At 35.5% G+C, this 14,657-nt stretch overlaps 1 pseudogene; it reads left to right on the top strand.

Moving 5' to 3' along the window:
• Positions 1–4,905: 4,905 nt before the first annotated feature.
• Positions 4,906–14,105, top strand: LOC137241762 (uncharacterized; annotated as a pseudogene).
• Positions 14,106–14,657: the final 552 nt, after the last annotated feature.

Here is a 14,657-nt window from a genome sequence, read left to right as displayed (position 1 = left end):
ATTTTGCTAATTTTTATTAAGCAGACATAAAGTAATAAGAGTAACGTTCCTGCCAAACTTCATCATGATATCTTCAACGACTGCCAAATTACAGCTTGCAAAACTTCTAAATTAACTTCATTTAAAAGTGGGTGGTGCCACGCCCATTGTCCAAAATTTTACTAGTTTTCTATTCTGCGTCATAAGCTCAACTCACCTACCAAGTTTCATCGCTTAATGCGTATTTGGTAATGAATTATCGCACTTTTTCGATTTTTCGATATCGAAAAAGTGGGCGTGGTTATTGTCCGATATCGTTTATTTTAAATAGCGATCTGAGATGAGTGCCCAGGAACCTACATACCAAATTTCATCAAGATACCTCAAAATTTACTCAAGTTATCGTGTTAACGGGCAGATGGACGGACGGACGGACGGACATGGCTCAATCGAATTTTTTTTCGATACTGATGATTTTGATATATGGAAGTCTATATCTATCTCGATTCCTTTATACCTGTACAACCAACCGTTATGCAATCAAAGTTAATATACTCTGTGAGCTCTGCTCAACTGAGTATAAACAAGTAAGGAAGGCTAAGTTCGGGTGTAACCGAACATTACATACTCAGTTGAGAGCTATGGAGACAAAATAAGGAAAATCACCATGTAGGAAAATGAACCTAGGGTAACCCTGGAATGTGGTTGTATGACATGTGTATCAAATGGAAGGTATTAAAGAGTATTTTAAGAGAGAGTAGGCCATAGTTCTATGGATGGACGCCATTTAGGGATATCGCCATAAAGGTGGACCAGGGCTGACTCTAGAATGTGTTTGTACGATATGGGTATCAAAAGAAAGGTGATAATGAGTATTTTAAAAGGGAATGGGCTTTGGTTCTATAGGTGAACGCCTTTTCGAGAAATCCCCATAAAGGTGGACCAGGGGTGACTCTAGAATATGTTTGTACGATATGGGTATCAAATGAAAGCTGTTAATGAGTATTTTGAAAAGGAGTGATCCTTAGTTCCCTAGGTGGACGCCGTTTCGAGATATCGCCATAAAGGTGGACCAGGGGTGTCTCTAGTTGTACGATATGGGAATCAAATGAAAGGTGTTACTGAGCATTTTAGGAGGGAGTGGGCATTAGGTCTATAGGTGGACGCCTTTTCGAAATGTCGCCATTAGGGTGGGCCAGGGGTGACTCTAGAATGTGTTTGTATGATATGGGTATCAAATGAAAGATGGTAATGAGTATTTTAAAAGGGAGTAATCCTTAGTTCTATAGGTGGACGACTTTTCGAGATATCGCCATAAAGGTGGACCAAGGGTGACTCTAGAATGGTTGTACGATATGGGTATCAAACGAAAGGTGTTACTGAGCATTTTAAGAGGGAGTGGGCATTAGGTCTATAGGTGGACGCCTTTTCGAGATATCGTCATTAGGGTGGGCCAGGGGTGACTCTAGAATGTGTTTGTACGATATGGGTATCAAACGAAAGGTTTTACTGAGCATTTTAAGAGGGAGTGGGCATTAGGTCTATAGGTGGACGCCTTTTCGAGATATCGCCATTAGGGTGGGCCAGGGGTGACTCTAGAATGTTTGTACGATATGGGTAGCAAACGAAAGGTGTTACTGAGCATTTTAAGAGGGAGTGGGCATTAGGTCTATAGGTGGACGCCTTTTCGAGATATCGCCATTAGGGTGGGCCAGGGGTGACTCTAGAATGTTTGTCCCACAATCTCCATCAACCTTTGCCCAGATGACTGCTTCGGATTTTGGTGGTATTTGCTGACTCTCTTCCACCAGTACTCGTTTACTGCTGTAGCCTCTCTCATAGCCGAAATTAAGTGGTACATCCATGTTCTAATACCGCATCGTCTTGCTTTGCATGTCGATCTTGATGCCTTGGTTGATTAATAAGTCCACTCCAATTATGATTTCATCAACAACATCTGCCACTATAAAATTGTGTAGTACCGTGACGTTCCCAATTGCTACTTCACATTCTAATTCTCCAATTACCTGGGTGTCCTCTCCCGTGGCTGTACGTAATCTTGCTCCAAGCAATGGTCTTATCTTTTTGTTGACTAAATCCGCTTGAATGATGGAATGAGATGCACCCGTATCTACAGTCAGTAAACGTTCCTTTCCGTCCACATGTCGCACAGTTGTTCACTGCTGCGGTCTTCTTAAACTGTAGCTTGAAGACCTGGAAAGGAACAGAACCGTCAAAAGATGGAGTTTTTTCGGAATACGGCCGGACCGCTAAGGCCCGCCACCGCAATCAAGGATACCGCAAGATAATCCAAGTGAAACTGAAAATGAAGTATACGAACACGTTTTATTTTATATTATAGAATTAAGAACCAATAAAGAAAGTGAAGTTTATATTAAATCGATTTGCAAGGTGCCCCTTTAATACAAATTTATTGTAAACGAACCCTGGGCACGGCGAGTATACCCCAGCAAATATCAAAGAAGCAACGGGGCACGAAAAAGCTTCGTTACCATCAACTTTATCTTCCGTATTCCAGTTGTTCACTGCTGCGGTCTTCTTAAACTGTAGCTTGAAGACCTGGAAAGGAACAGAACCGTCAAAAGATGGAGTTTTTACCTTCGTATTACTCGCTGAAGCAGCCGGCCGATTAAGTTGCAATTCCTGTATACGACCTTTCAAAGCATCCACCTCTGCCTCGAATTTTTCTTCAAACTGTGTTATTTTCTCGTCCATACGCGCTTCGAGTTTTGATGATATACGCGCCTCTTGCTCTTTCCGTTGTGTTTCCATCTTTGATGTAATCTGTGTCGACATTTCTGAAATACGTGTCTCATGTGATTCCAGCTGGGATGCCATATATGTCTTCTGCTCTTCCAGTTGAGATGACATTTGCGATGACATTTCTGAAATACATGCCTCCTGTGCTTCCATCTTGGATGTTATGCGTGTCTCTTGCGATGCTAGTTGGGATGCCATATTTGTGGATATTTGTGATGACATTTCTGTTATGCGTGTTTCCTGGGTTTCTATTTTTGCCGATATCTGTGATAACAAAGCCAATATCGCATTATTCTCGCTGCTTGCGACTGGACTCGGACTTCCGTTCTTCTCTTCAATTTTCGTTGTTGTCTCGTACCCATCAGGATAAAAGACATACTTGTCCACACCAATTCCTTGCGACTCCATTACCTCTCGTAGCCGTCCTTGAAGTTCGATCTTATTGCCGGTTGTATTCAATCCACGGCTCTCCAACTCCTTCTTCAGTTGCTGGATCCCCAACTCACCCAATTTTGCCATGTCCAAGTTGTCCTCTGGAATTTATTCAACAGTCCCACTTCTGACATCAATTGTAACGAATTTACTTGCAAATCCTCTTATTTGCCCTTTTGCTAAGTTCGTATCACTAAACGGTTGAATAAATAACTCCAATATTGAATAATGGAAAAATGTCCTTTATTAAAGTACTTCACAATAACACTTATACTTTGCAACTAGCTGGCTTAGTAACCAAACTGATTGATAGCTCAAATTAAACTCTACTATTGCCCGACAGATTGCGTTCTTAATCAAAAACTGATTATAGCGCCTCTACCGCTGGTGCTTTTATACTCTTTGATTTCCTCGTGGCATCTTCTAGGCGCTTCCAGAATTTACTTAGTTGCCTCGATATAATTATAACTACAGATGCACGTATATAGCTTCTCATATGCGTGTATTTGTAAGCGACACTTCAACAATTACAATGGCATACTTTTGGGAGCATCTCTTCTCTGCTGCGTGTACGTAAATATGTGTAGACATAATGTTTTATTCGTTTATGTAGATACAAGTGACTGTCTGCTTTATTGTTGTTGTGACTTCATTTACTTAGCATCAGAGTAGGGATGTGAGTATCACCTAGTGTCACTCATATTCGTCACAATATGTATGTATATGTATCTTACCTTCCTAATTTCATTTTCGTACAACGCAGCATTCTTCTCCATGTACTATAGTCAGACTCGTTTCAATTATAATTTAAACGGCTGCGGAAATTGTAACAAGCTTGCATACAATTATGAACGCAGCTTTTCTTACTCTAGACCCTAAGGATCGCTTCGCAACAAATGGTATATTAGTAAAGATTTTATAGTGGCCCTTTCTGAATAAAGTGACGAAAGGTATATCTTAAAAACTTTCGCCTCATTTTAAGTTTCTTTACCTATGCATAAATTTACTTACATATAAAATCGAATTCAATTGATAAAACATGTAACATAATATGCGCATTAGGGTGGGCCGATTTATTAACCGTAATCGCTCCATCGATTTTTTCGATAGGATTTTTTTTTTTGATTGTCCATATCAAATCGTTTCAAAAGAGATTTCTTAGCACTTTCTTTAAATACATTTTCGTTTGTGTTTTCATTAAGTGCATTTCAGTTAGGCGATTTATTAACGCACACGAACCAAAACTAAAAATATAGCATTTAGGTTTAAAAGCCCAAGAAACACTGAAACCAAAAATCTCAAATGTTTGAGAAAAACATTGATTCTCAGTTTTGATATTCAACATTATATATCATTTGAACAAAATATTTTCGCGACTTTTTCTCAAACGTCGATCTTCAACTTGAGAATAATTTGAGACATACTTGAAAATCTTTTTTCTCTCAAATGTTTGAGAAAACATTAATTCTCAGTTTGATATTCTGCGTTATTAATCATTTGAACCTAAATATTATCTCTACTTTTTCTCAAACGTTGTTCTTCAACTTGAGAATGGTTTGGGATATACTTGCATTTCGTTCCATTCCTGCAATGTCAACATAGCAAAGATATAGCAATATATCGAATCGGTGGATATTCGTCGATCTCTAATTTGCATACTTTAGCTGGAAATGTAAACAAGTGATTTTATTGAGTGAAGTTGGACATAAAGTGAAAAAATAAGGAAGTATTTATACATTTTAATAATATTAAGTGATATTATACTACATTATGCATAAATCTAAGCGAGTGAAAAGTGAAGTGAGGCAAATAATAAATTTGCTTACCGAAAGTGGCACAACAGTGGTACCGGGAATAATAGAAAGTTTAGGAGTGGGCGCCAACTTAGGCGAAGGCCCTTCTATTTCCAATAGTGTTATTTATGATCGAGGTGATTCAGAAAGTGTGGATTGCGACTATTCGAAAACTGACATTGATGCAGAAAGTGAAATTGAAAGTGTTTATACGAGAATAGCTAGCTGGATGGGCCGTCCATTTTAATATTTCCACTGATGCAACTAATGGTTTGTTAGAAATACTTCGGAAATATATTACTGGCATTCCAAAAGACGGCAGGACATTGAAATGTACTCCCAAGATACCGCCAGTGGAAAAAATGAGGTCAGGAGAATATTTCCACTACGGTGTTGAAGATTCCCTTACAGATTCTTTAATGAGAAAATCATTCATATCTTCTGAAATCCACCTTAACATAAATATTGACGGTCTTCCACTAGCAAATTTAAATGATCTTTTTAATACACCAATAAAGTCATCAAACTTTAATATTTATTTTTTGTTGTTATATCGGCCTACTGATTTGTAAGGTCGCGGGTTCGAATCGAGCTCAAGGCCTAACAATAATTATTTTATCATTATTATTGTTATGATAAATTTTTTCTTAATTGAAAAAATTATTAAATTAGGATAGAAGAAAGCAAAAAAAAATTTTTGTTTAAGTGTCAATAAAATATGACACTATGGCAGCATTGCCATCAAACAAGTTCAATTTTCACATTCATTCTGCAACAGATGTCGCAGTGTTGTGAATATCAATTGGCAAGAACCAGAATAGAAGTAGGATTAATGAAGACAAACAAAAAACCGCTGTGATGGCTGAATGTTTATAGCAGCGGCGCCTAAACGTTGCCGATGAAGGAATTTAGCAGTTCCCTAAATGGATTTATACAACGACCTTTGGAAGTTGTCTAAATTTTTTCTTTCTTCTATTCTAATTTAATAATTTTTTCAATTAAGAAAAAATTTATCATAACAATAATAATGATAAAATAAAAATCAGTAGGCCGATATAACAACAAAAATTGTTAATACATCCCAGAGCACGGATAATAAGTGTTAATAAAATATGACACTATGGCAGCATTGCCATCAAACAACTCCAATTTTCACATTCATTCTGCAACAGATGTCGCAGTGTTGTGAATATCAATTGGTAAGAACCAGAATAGAAGTAGGATTAATGAAGACAAACAAAAAACCGCTGTGATGACTGAATGGTTATAGCAGCGGCGCCTAAACGTTGCCGATGAAGGAATTTAGCAGTTCCCGAAATGGATCTATACAACGAGCTCTTTGGCAGTTGTCTAAATTTTTTCTTCTATTCTAATTTAATAATTTTTTCAATTAAGAAAAAATTTATCATAAAAAAATTTATCATAACAATAATAATGATAAAAAATAATTATTGTTAAGCCTTGAACTCGATTCGAACCCGCGATCTTTAATATTTATTGTTGCGCCACTTTACACTTTTCCAATTATCGAATTGAGCATTCTGTAGATGATATATCAAAAAAATTTGTTTCATAACTGTGAAAATAACAAATTCCTCTTTTTACCACTTATTCACTCATAGATGGATTTTAGCAGCACATTTTTGTCAGCTGGAGATAACCAAGTTACCGAACAAGGTAAGGTTTTTAACTATTCATTGTTTTTTTTGAAATTGTTTATACTAATAGTCTATTATCATTTTCAGATTTGGATAATTTGAATAGGAATATTGATGCCTTAGACAAGAAAATAGACGAATGGAGATCAAATTTATCAAAGGGTAATATTTATTTATTATAATTTTTTGAATTAATGTGCGATATATTCAATTTGAATACCCAATGTTTTTTATATTTTTAGTCAGGTTTTTCATAGCATTTTCGAGTATGCACTTTTTAGTATACAAAATTTAAATTTGGTCCTTACGTTGTATGGAATAAATGGAATACTCGAAAATATTGTGAAACATTTGATTGAAAAGTTACAAAAATTTTGGAAATGAAGAATTTTATCCTTACTCAAAATCAGTCAAAACGTGTATATATAATGATAATCCTCCTTGAAAGTGTTTTAGTTGGTATACGACTTAAAATACCTTTCATTCGATACCCCTATTGGCATATCTTGCTTAATACTTAAAAAAAAATTACATTGGTGGCACCCAGTAGAAAATTTTGAAACGAGGCGTACTTTCCATATATATAATTATTTCATGCAATTTTTCTAATATTCATACATATCTATAAATTCAATAATTTCAGAAAATCAATCAACACAAAAGTAGCTAAAGAGGGTATTGGAAGAAGCTAAATTAGGCGCTAGTTTTGCAACTGTAAAAAGGAAGAAGATTTTACCGCAAAAACCTTTTTCAGAAGTGCAAGAATTTTCCGAATTTGAAGCAAAAATTCAAAGCTCTGAGAATAAATATAACGATTTGGTGAATATCCTAACAATTTAGCTATTCAATAAAATGCAGCTATTTTATATATCTTTATTTTTTCCAGGTGGCCGAACTGCAGACCATCATCTGTCCAAGTACAACTAAATTCATAAAAATGGCTTGGCGCAAAATAATAACTGACAATGTTGCGCAATCGTATTCCTGGCAAGGAATTAAAACAAAGACATCAGCTAGGGCACTAAGTGTAACAGGAGCACTGAAACGTAATTACGCGTATGATCTTATGTTGTGGCTTTAGTTATTTTCTTGATTATATTTAGAAGCCTTTTATCTAAAATTTCCTAATGTGGCTAACGACAGTGAGTTTGAACGAGCGACAATCAACTTCTTCCAACACGATAGTACTAGGCTAAATAAAAAGGTTGAATACGAAAAAACAGAAGAATACCAGCTTGCTATACATTATAATCTATATATAATAATTATTAGATGCATTTTATTTATTTATTTATTATTTAATGTTTCCTTTTTCTTAAAAAGGCAGGATATTTCTGTTGAATTTTTTAACTACAAAAATGTTATTTGAATTTTTGTATTAAATTCTTTTCACTTCTTCAACTTAATTGAAAGAACATTTATATGTGTAACCCGTTGAAGTTTTTCTAGCTCATATGCATTTTTTGTAACCTTTTATGTACATTTTTTTTTTTTTTTTTATGTGAAATAATAGGCCTGTTTCATTTACAAAAATATTGTTACTGGAATTTACTAATTGTTGATGTTTTGTATGAGCAATGACAGAAACTCGTAACTTCCAGTAATAATTTTTTTGTAGATGAACAGACCTAATATGTTAGGCTTGTATACATGTGACTAATGGGAAACTTTTGTACCTCATCTGCACTTTTCTTTGCAAACTTAAATTTTTGTGCCTAAGTTTTTTGTTTACCTATATGTGTACTTAATCAACATGAAATAATATTTTAATGTATTCACAATATATGTATAACTAGTGGGAGTTTCTTTACATCCAATGTTACAAACATTGAACTTAATGCTTATTTTTTTGATTTTCATAAAATAATAATTTTTTTATAATATAATTTTAATTTTTTATTCACGTATCTATCAACATTAAATAATATAAAATGTATACATATTTGTTACAGTATAATTTAATATAATAGAATATAATATAATAGAAAGATGGTTGAAAAACTGGTATGTAACTAATTTTTTGCATTGATATAATTTTTTGAATTAACTGAATAAAGAAAATTTAAAAAAATTTGTCAAAACTCATAAAAAAGGGACTCTTATTATTAAAACTGGGTATTTCTTTTACAGCGTAGGTAACACTGAATAAACAATTAAATTAGAGTTATTGGATTCCATTTCGTTCCGCTTTATTATCGTTTGAGAAAAAGTTGAGAATCCAAAAATTCTCAATTTGAAAACGAAGAAAAATACCATATTAAAAATGAGCCTTTTAGCTTGAGAATACTATCAACGGTTATTTTAAATGCATTTGAAAACTAACGTATGAAATGTGAGAAATGGAGTGATTCTCAAATATATCTCAAACTGAGAATTGACAAAAATGTTTATTGGGAGTGAGCTTTCACACATATGCAGTTTAGAATTTAATCGAATTTCACATGACTGATCAAAGCGACTTCGTGTGTTGAAAGCGCATACTTGGCCACATTTGATCGATGGAAGAATGATGCTATATTTTTATACTCAGCGTGCTTTGCACACAGAGTATATTAACTTTGATTCGATAGCGGTTGGTTGTACAGGTATAAATAAATCGAGATAGATATATACTTCCATATATCAAAATCATCAGTATCGAAAAAAAATTTTATTGATCGATGTCTGTCCGTCTGTCCGTTAACATGATAACTTGAGTAAATATTGAGGTATCTTCACCAAATTTGGTACACGAGCTTATCTGGACCCAGCATAGATTGGTATTGAAAATGAGCGAAATTGGATGATAACCACGCCCACTTTTTATATATATAACATTTTGGAAAACACAAAAAACCTGAGACTTGATAAAAATTTGAAAACATTTTTTTTAATTGGGCATGTCACCGCCCACTTATGATAAAATCAATTTTACAAAATATAGTAATCATAAATCAAAAATGGTTACACCGATCGTAACAAAATTCGTTAGAGACCTTGCCTTTACTATAAGGAATGCTTAGAAGAAAAATTAACAAAATCGGTTAAGGACCACGCCTACTTTTATATAAAAGATTTTTAAAAGGGTTGTGGACGAATAAACTAAGCTATATCTTTGCAAGAAAAGACCTTTATATCAACTGTATTTCATTTCCCAAGTGGATTTATACCAGTAAATAGGAAAAGCTTCAAATTTTAAAAAATGGGCGTGCGGTGACTCTAGAATGTGTTTGTACGATATGGGTATCAAATGAAAGGTGGTAATGAGTATTTTAAAAGGGAATGGGCTTTAGTTCTATAGGTGAACGCCTTTTCGAGAAATCGCCATAAAGCTGGACTAGGGGTGACTCTAGAATATGTTTGTACGATATGGGTATCAAATGAAAGGTGTTAATGAGTATTTTCAAAGGGAGTGATCCTTAGTTCCATAGGTGGACGCCGTTTCGAGATATCGCCACAAAGGTGGACCAAGGGTGACTCCAGAATGTGTTTGTACGATATGGGAATCAAATGAAAGGTGTTACTGAGCATTTTAAGAGGGAGTGGGCATTAGGTCTATAGGTGGACGCCTTTTCGAGATGTCGCCATTAGGGTGGGCCAGGGGTGACTCTAGAATGTTTGTACGATATGGGTATCAAACGAAAGGTGTTACTGAGCATTTTAAAAGGGAGTGGGCATTAGGTCTATAGGTGGACGCCTTTTCGAAATATCGTCATTAGGGTGGGCCAGGGGTGACTCTACAATGTGTTTTTACGATATGGGTATCAAATGAAAGGTGGTAATGAGTATTTTAAAAGGGAATGGGCTTTAGTTCTATAGGTGGACGCCTTTTCGAGATATCGCCATTAGGGTGGGCCAGGGGTGACTCTAGAATGTTTGTAAGATAAGGGTATCAAACGAAAGGTGTTACTGAGCATTTTAAGATGGAGTAGGCATTAGGTCTATAGGTGGACACCTTTTCGAGATATCGCCATTAGGGTGGGCCAGGACTGGCTCTAGAATGTGTTTGTACGATATGGATATCAAATTAAGGGTTTTAATGAGGGTTTTAAAAGCGAGTGGCCCTTAGATGTATATGTGAAGGCGTTTTCGAGATATCGACCAAAATGTGGACCAGGTGATCCAGAAAATCATCTGTCGGGTACTGCTAATTTATTTATATATGCAATACCACTAACAGTATTCCTGCCAAGATTCCAAACGCTGTTGATTTCGCCTTGTAGAACTTTTTCATTTTCTTCTACTTAATATGGTAGGTGTCACACCCATTTTACAAAGTTTTTCCAAAGTTATATTTTGCGTCAATAAACCAATCCAATTACCATGTTTCGTCCCTTTTTTCGTATTTGGTATAGAATTATGGCATTTTTTTTCATTTTTCGTAATTTTCGATATCGATAAAGTGGGCGTGGTTATGGTCGGATTTCGGACATTTTTTTACCAAGATAAAGTGAGTTCAGATAAGTACGTGGACTAAGTTTAGTAAAGATATATCGGTTTTTGCTCAAGTTATTGTGTTAACGGCCGAGAGGAAGGCCAGACGGTGGACTGTGTATAAAAACTGGGCGTGGCTTCCACCGATTTCGCCCATTTTCACAGAACACAGTTACCGTCATAGAATCTATGCCCCTACCAAATTTAAGAAGGATTGGTAAATTTTTGTTCGACTTATGGCATTAAAAGTATTCTAGACAAACTAAATGAAAATGGGCGCAGCCACGCCCATTTTGAAATTTTCTTTTATTTTTGTCAGGCACAAATTGTAAATATGAACATAAATGTAATAATTAGTTTCTTACAAAAGATGTTTTTCATAAATATATACACACATATCGCATAAGTGGCATCATCGACATTCGTGCTCACTGTGAATTTCTACGTATGTATGTATGAATTTACAATGTTCGTGAACGAGAAGAGAGAAAGAATAACATTAGGTAAAACGAACTAAAAGAACAAATAGAACCGAAATCGAAGATCTAGTTCACTTGTTCTGTTGAGAGACCCGGTCAATTGAACAAGTTCAGAACGAAACGACCCAACTCTATACATTGCGCTTGCAAGTGCGAACGACCTCAAAAATATTTCGCTTGTGCTATTTTGTTTGTGGATCAGGTGAAGGCGGCGAGGAAAAAGAAGATTTTTTTCTTCTCATTCGAAACTTCGAAATATCAGAACAGAAATCGAAATATGAAGTTTTGTATGGTATAGCCTCATGCGTAAAAGGAATAGCATATGTGCGTACGAAAGCCAAAAAACTATTTTCATACATTTCACACACGCGCCAATTTTTATGAGCGCCTGGTAATATAAAAATGTTTCTTGCCCAATGATTCTTCTTCTTACACTTTTAAGACAAGGCAAGATGGATTTTTACAATGTCTTTGAAAAAATTAATTCTATAAGTTTGCTTTTGGACAATGTGTAGTAGGCGGGAAAGGAAGTTTTTCTCTTAGGTGTAGTAGTTTTGGGCTATATGTACGAGGCCAGACAGAAACTTTGAATGTGTTAGTAAGCGGAATCAAGTAGAAATAAAAATTTTGTCTGACTTCGATTTTTTGTTCTTCCTCTTATGTTTGTGATTTTGTTGTTGAGACGTAGGCGGGAATGTAAGATTTCCTCGCCAAAATCTAAGGTTGTGTTAGTTTTGGCCTATATGTACGAGGCCGGACGAAATGTTTGAATGTGTTGGTAATAAGAATCGACACAAAATCAAAATTTAAGATTTTGTCTCTGGTTTGACTTTTGTGCTTGAGGATGAAGCGAAGGCGGGTATGGAAGTTGGGAAAAATGTTTGCATATTTTTAGCGACATTTGCTATTTTGTATGGTCGCCTATTACCATGCCAGCTTTCAATGGTCTTGAAATGCCCGTTTTAGCTTTGAAACAATTTCTAACAATTGAAAGTAATTCAACAATTGTTTGAATTTGGTTAGCTTTTAATTTTGTCAAATGGTTTAAGCACATACCCACGAAATCGTACAACAATGTAGTTGCCTACACAGCTGTGCTACAGTAGCTTGTGAAGTTTAATAACCTAACAGGCAGTTATAAGCATGAGTTTCACTCTAGCGTGGTGAGTGGTGAGTGAATGCGTGGAACATATATATAATTTCTAACTTGGAAACATATTTATATGTTGTACAAAGGAGATAGCCCTATTATCCTCTATGATTCGTATAGTACTTTTTACTTCGCAGCATTCATTAGAGATGCGAAATGCATGAGTTTCAATCAAGTGATGGTGAGTGAATGCTTGGAAGATACATATAACTAACGTTAATTTCTGACTTGGAAACATATTTATATGTTGTACAAAGGAGATAGCCCAAGTACTTTTTACTTAGCAGCATTCATTAGAGATGCCAAATGCAATTTATATTATCCAGTAACCCTACACATTTTTATGATGGCCTGGCGAATCTGGCTCTTTTTCAAAATTCTGCCTTATAAAAAGAAACTTTTATTGATTTTTGATTGAAATTGATACAAATGCTTTACACCTGCACCAAACACCCTATTAAATAATTGCCTTCTAAGGCCTTACTTAATGGGGCAAGTCAATTTGCAATGAATCATCGTAATTTATTTACAAAAAATCAGAGAATTAAAATTTCCAATCAGAGAATTTTTTGGTAACAGACGAACAGAGAAAATCGTTAAAGAGAATTTTGTGTTACGTCTTGCACCCTGTTAAGTTAACATGAATTTGGAGAATAGTGGTGAAGTGCAAGACGTGTCACATGCAAATGGATCGTAAGCAGTGGATGCCAAAAAATCGCCTTCTCATTGTGTTTAAACAGAGAATTTTATATTAATTAAATTCAAATTCATATTAAATCATAAAACATGCAAATATATTGCTACAAATAATAAAATTTAAATATAATTAATCCTACTAAATACCTATATTCCCACAAAGAAATCATATTAAGAGAAAATCTAGAAAATTTATACACCAGCTGAAACTGTTGACAAAGAATTTTCTGCTGTTAACTGGTTAACATTGAAATTGGATTGTGTGTGGTGAAGTGCAAGACGTGTTCACATGCAAAAAAGTTGGAATCTAGAAAAAACGCCTTCTCATTGTGTTTAAATTCTCTGATATTATCCAAAATTTACACAAGAACAAAAGATCCAATAGACAAGCTACAACAAAACAATGTGATATACAAAATAGATGCAAACTGTGATACGAGAGCTTGGTATACGAATAGCCGAACACAAAGCAGACGTGAAAAAACAAAAGCCAAGCACTGCGCTCTCCCAACCCACAATAAGCAGTGGCCATACAGCTGATTTTAACAACACCAAAATTATTGATAAGGAAAAACGAGAATTGACCAGATACAGATTGGAAAACTTGCACATATTGAGCAATAGAGAAAACACGATCAACAAAAAAGAATACTACGACTGCACAGGCGCTGCATACATGTTATGTTTAAGTAATAATTTTAGTAATGACAAAACTACCACGTAAGGTGGTACGGATGATTAATATTTAAGTGTTCATACTGTTTATTGTTATTGTAAGTGAAATTATGCGGACCGTGCCTATTGGAAGATTTGCAGCCAGAGGATAAATTCGGCTGTATTCGAACGGAGCCTTCCCGATACCGGGCCACCTCGGGAATTATTTATGGCCTTACCACAGTAAGGGGCGCTGCTTTGGCGGACGTACTTTCCACGTATATAATACTGGACCGCTGAGCCCGCCTTTTTGGGCAGGTGGTCGTACGACCAAGATGAACGACTCATTACCTGATTGTAATAAGGACGATGTAAAGAGGAGGACTGTGTCGCAATCCAAGGACGACAAATACGAATTAAGCGATGCGTCGGACTCGGGGAGCGAGAGTAGTGCTGATTAAATGTACTCCTTGTTGGAGAAGCACACAAATGAAAACGGAGTAGAAGAGTGGAGAAGGGTACGGATGAGAAGAAGTAAAAGAGCTCTCTCGCAGTACCGTGCAGCTCTAAGAATTGTACAACGCTTGGAAGCAGTGGTCGACCCAACAGAAGTGGAGATCGA

Source organism: Eurosta solidaginis, chromosome 2 (assembly GCF_040869045.1).
Source record: "Eurosta solidaginis isolate ZX-2024a chromosome 2, ASM4086904v1, whole genome shotgun sequence".
NCBI classification, from domain to species: domain Eukaryota; kingdom Metazoa; phylum Arthropoda; class Insecta; order Diptera; family Tephritidae; genus Eurosta; species Eurosta solidaginis.
The sequence above is the reverse complement of the archived record's forward strand: the minus strand, read 5'-3'. Positions and strand labels throughout refer to the sequence as shown.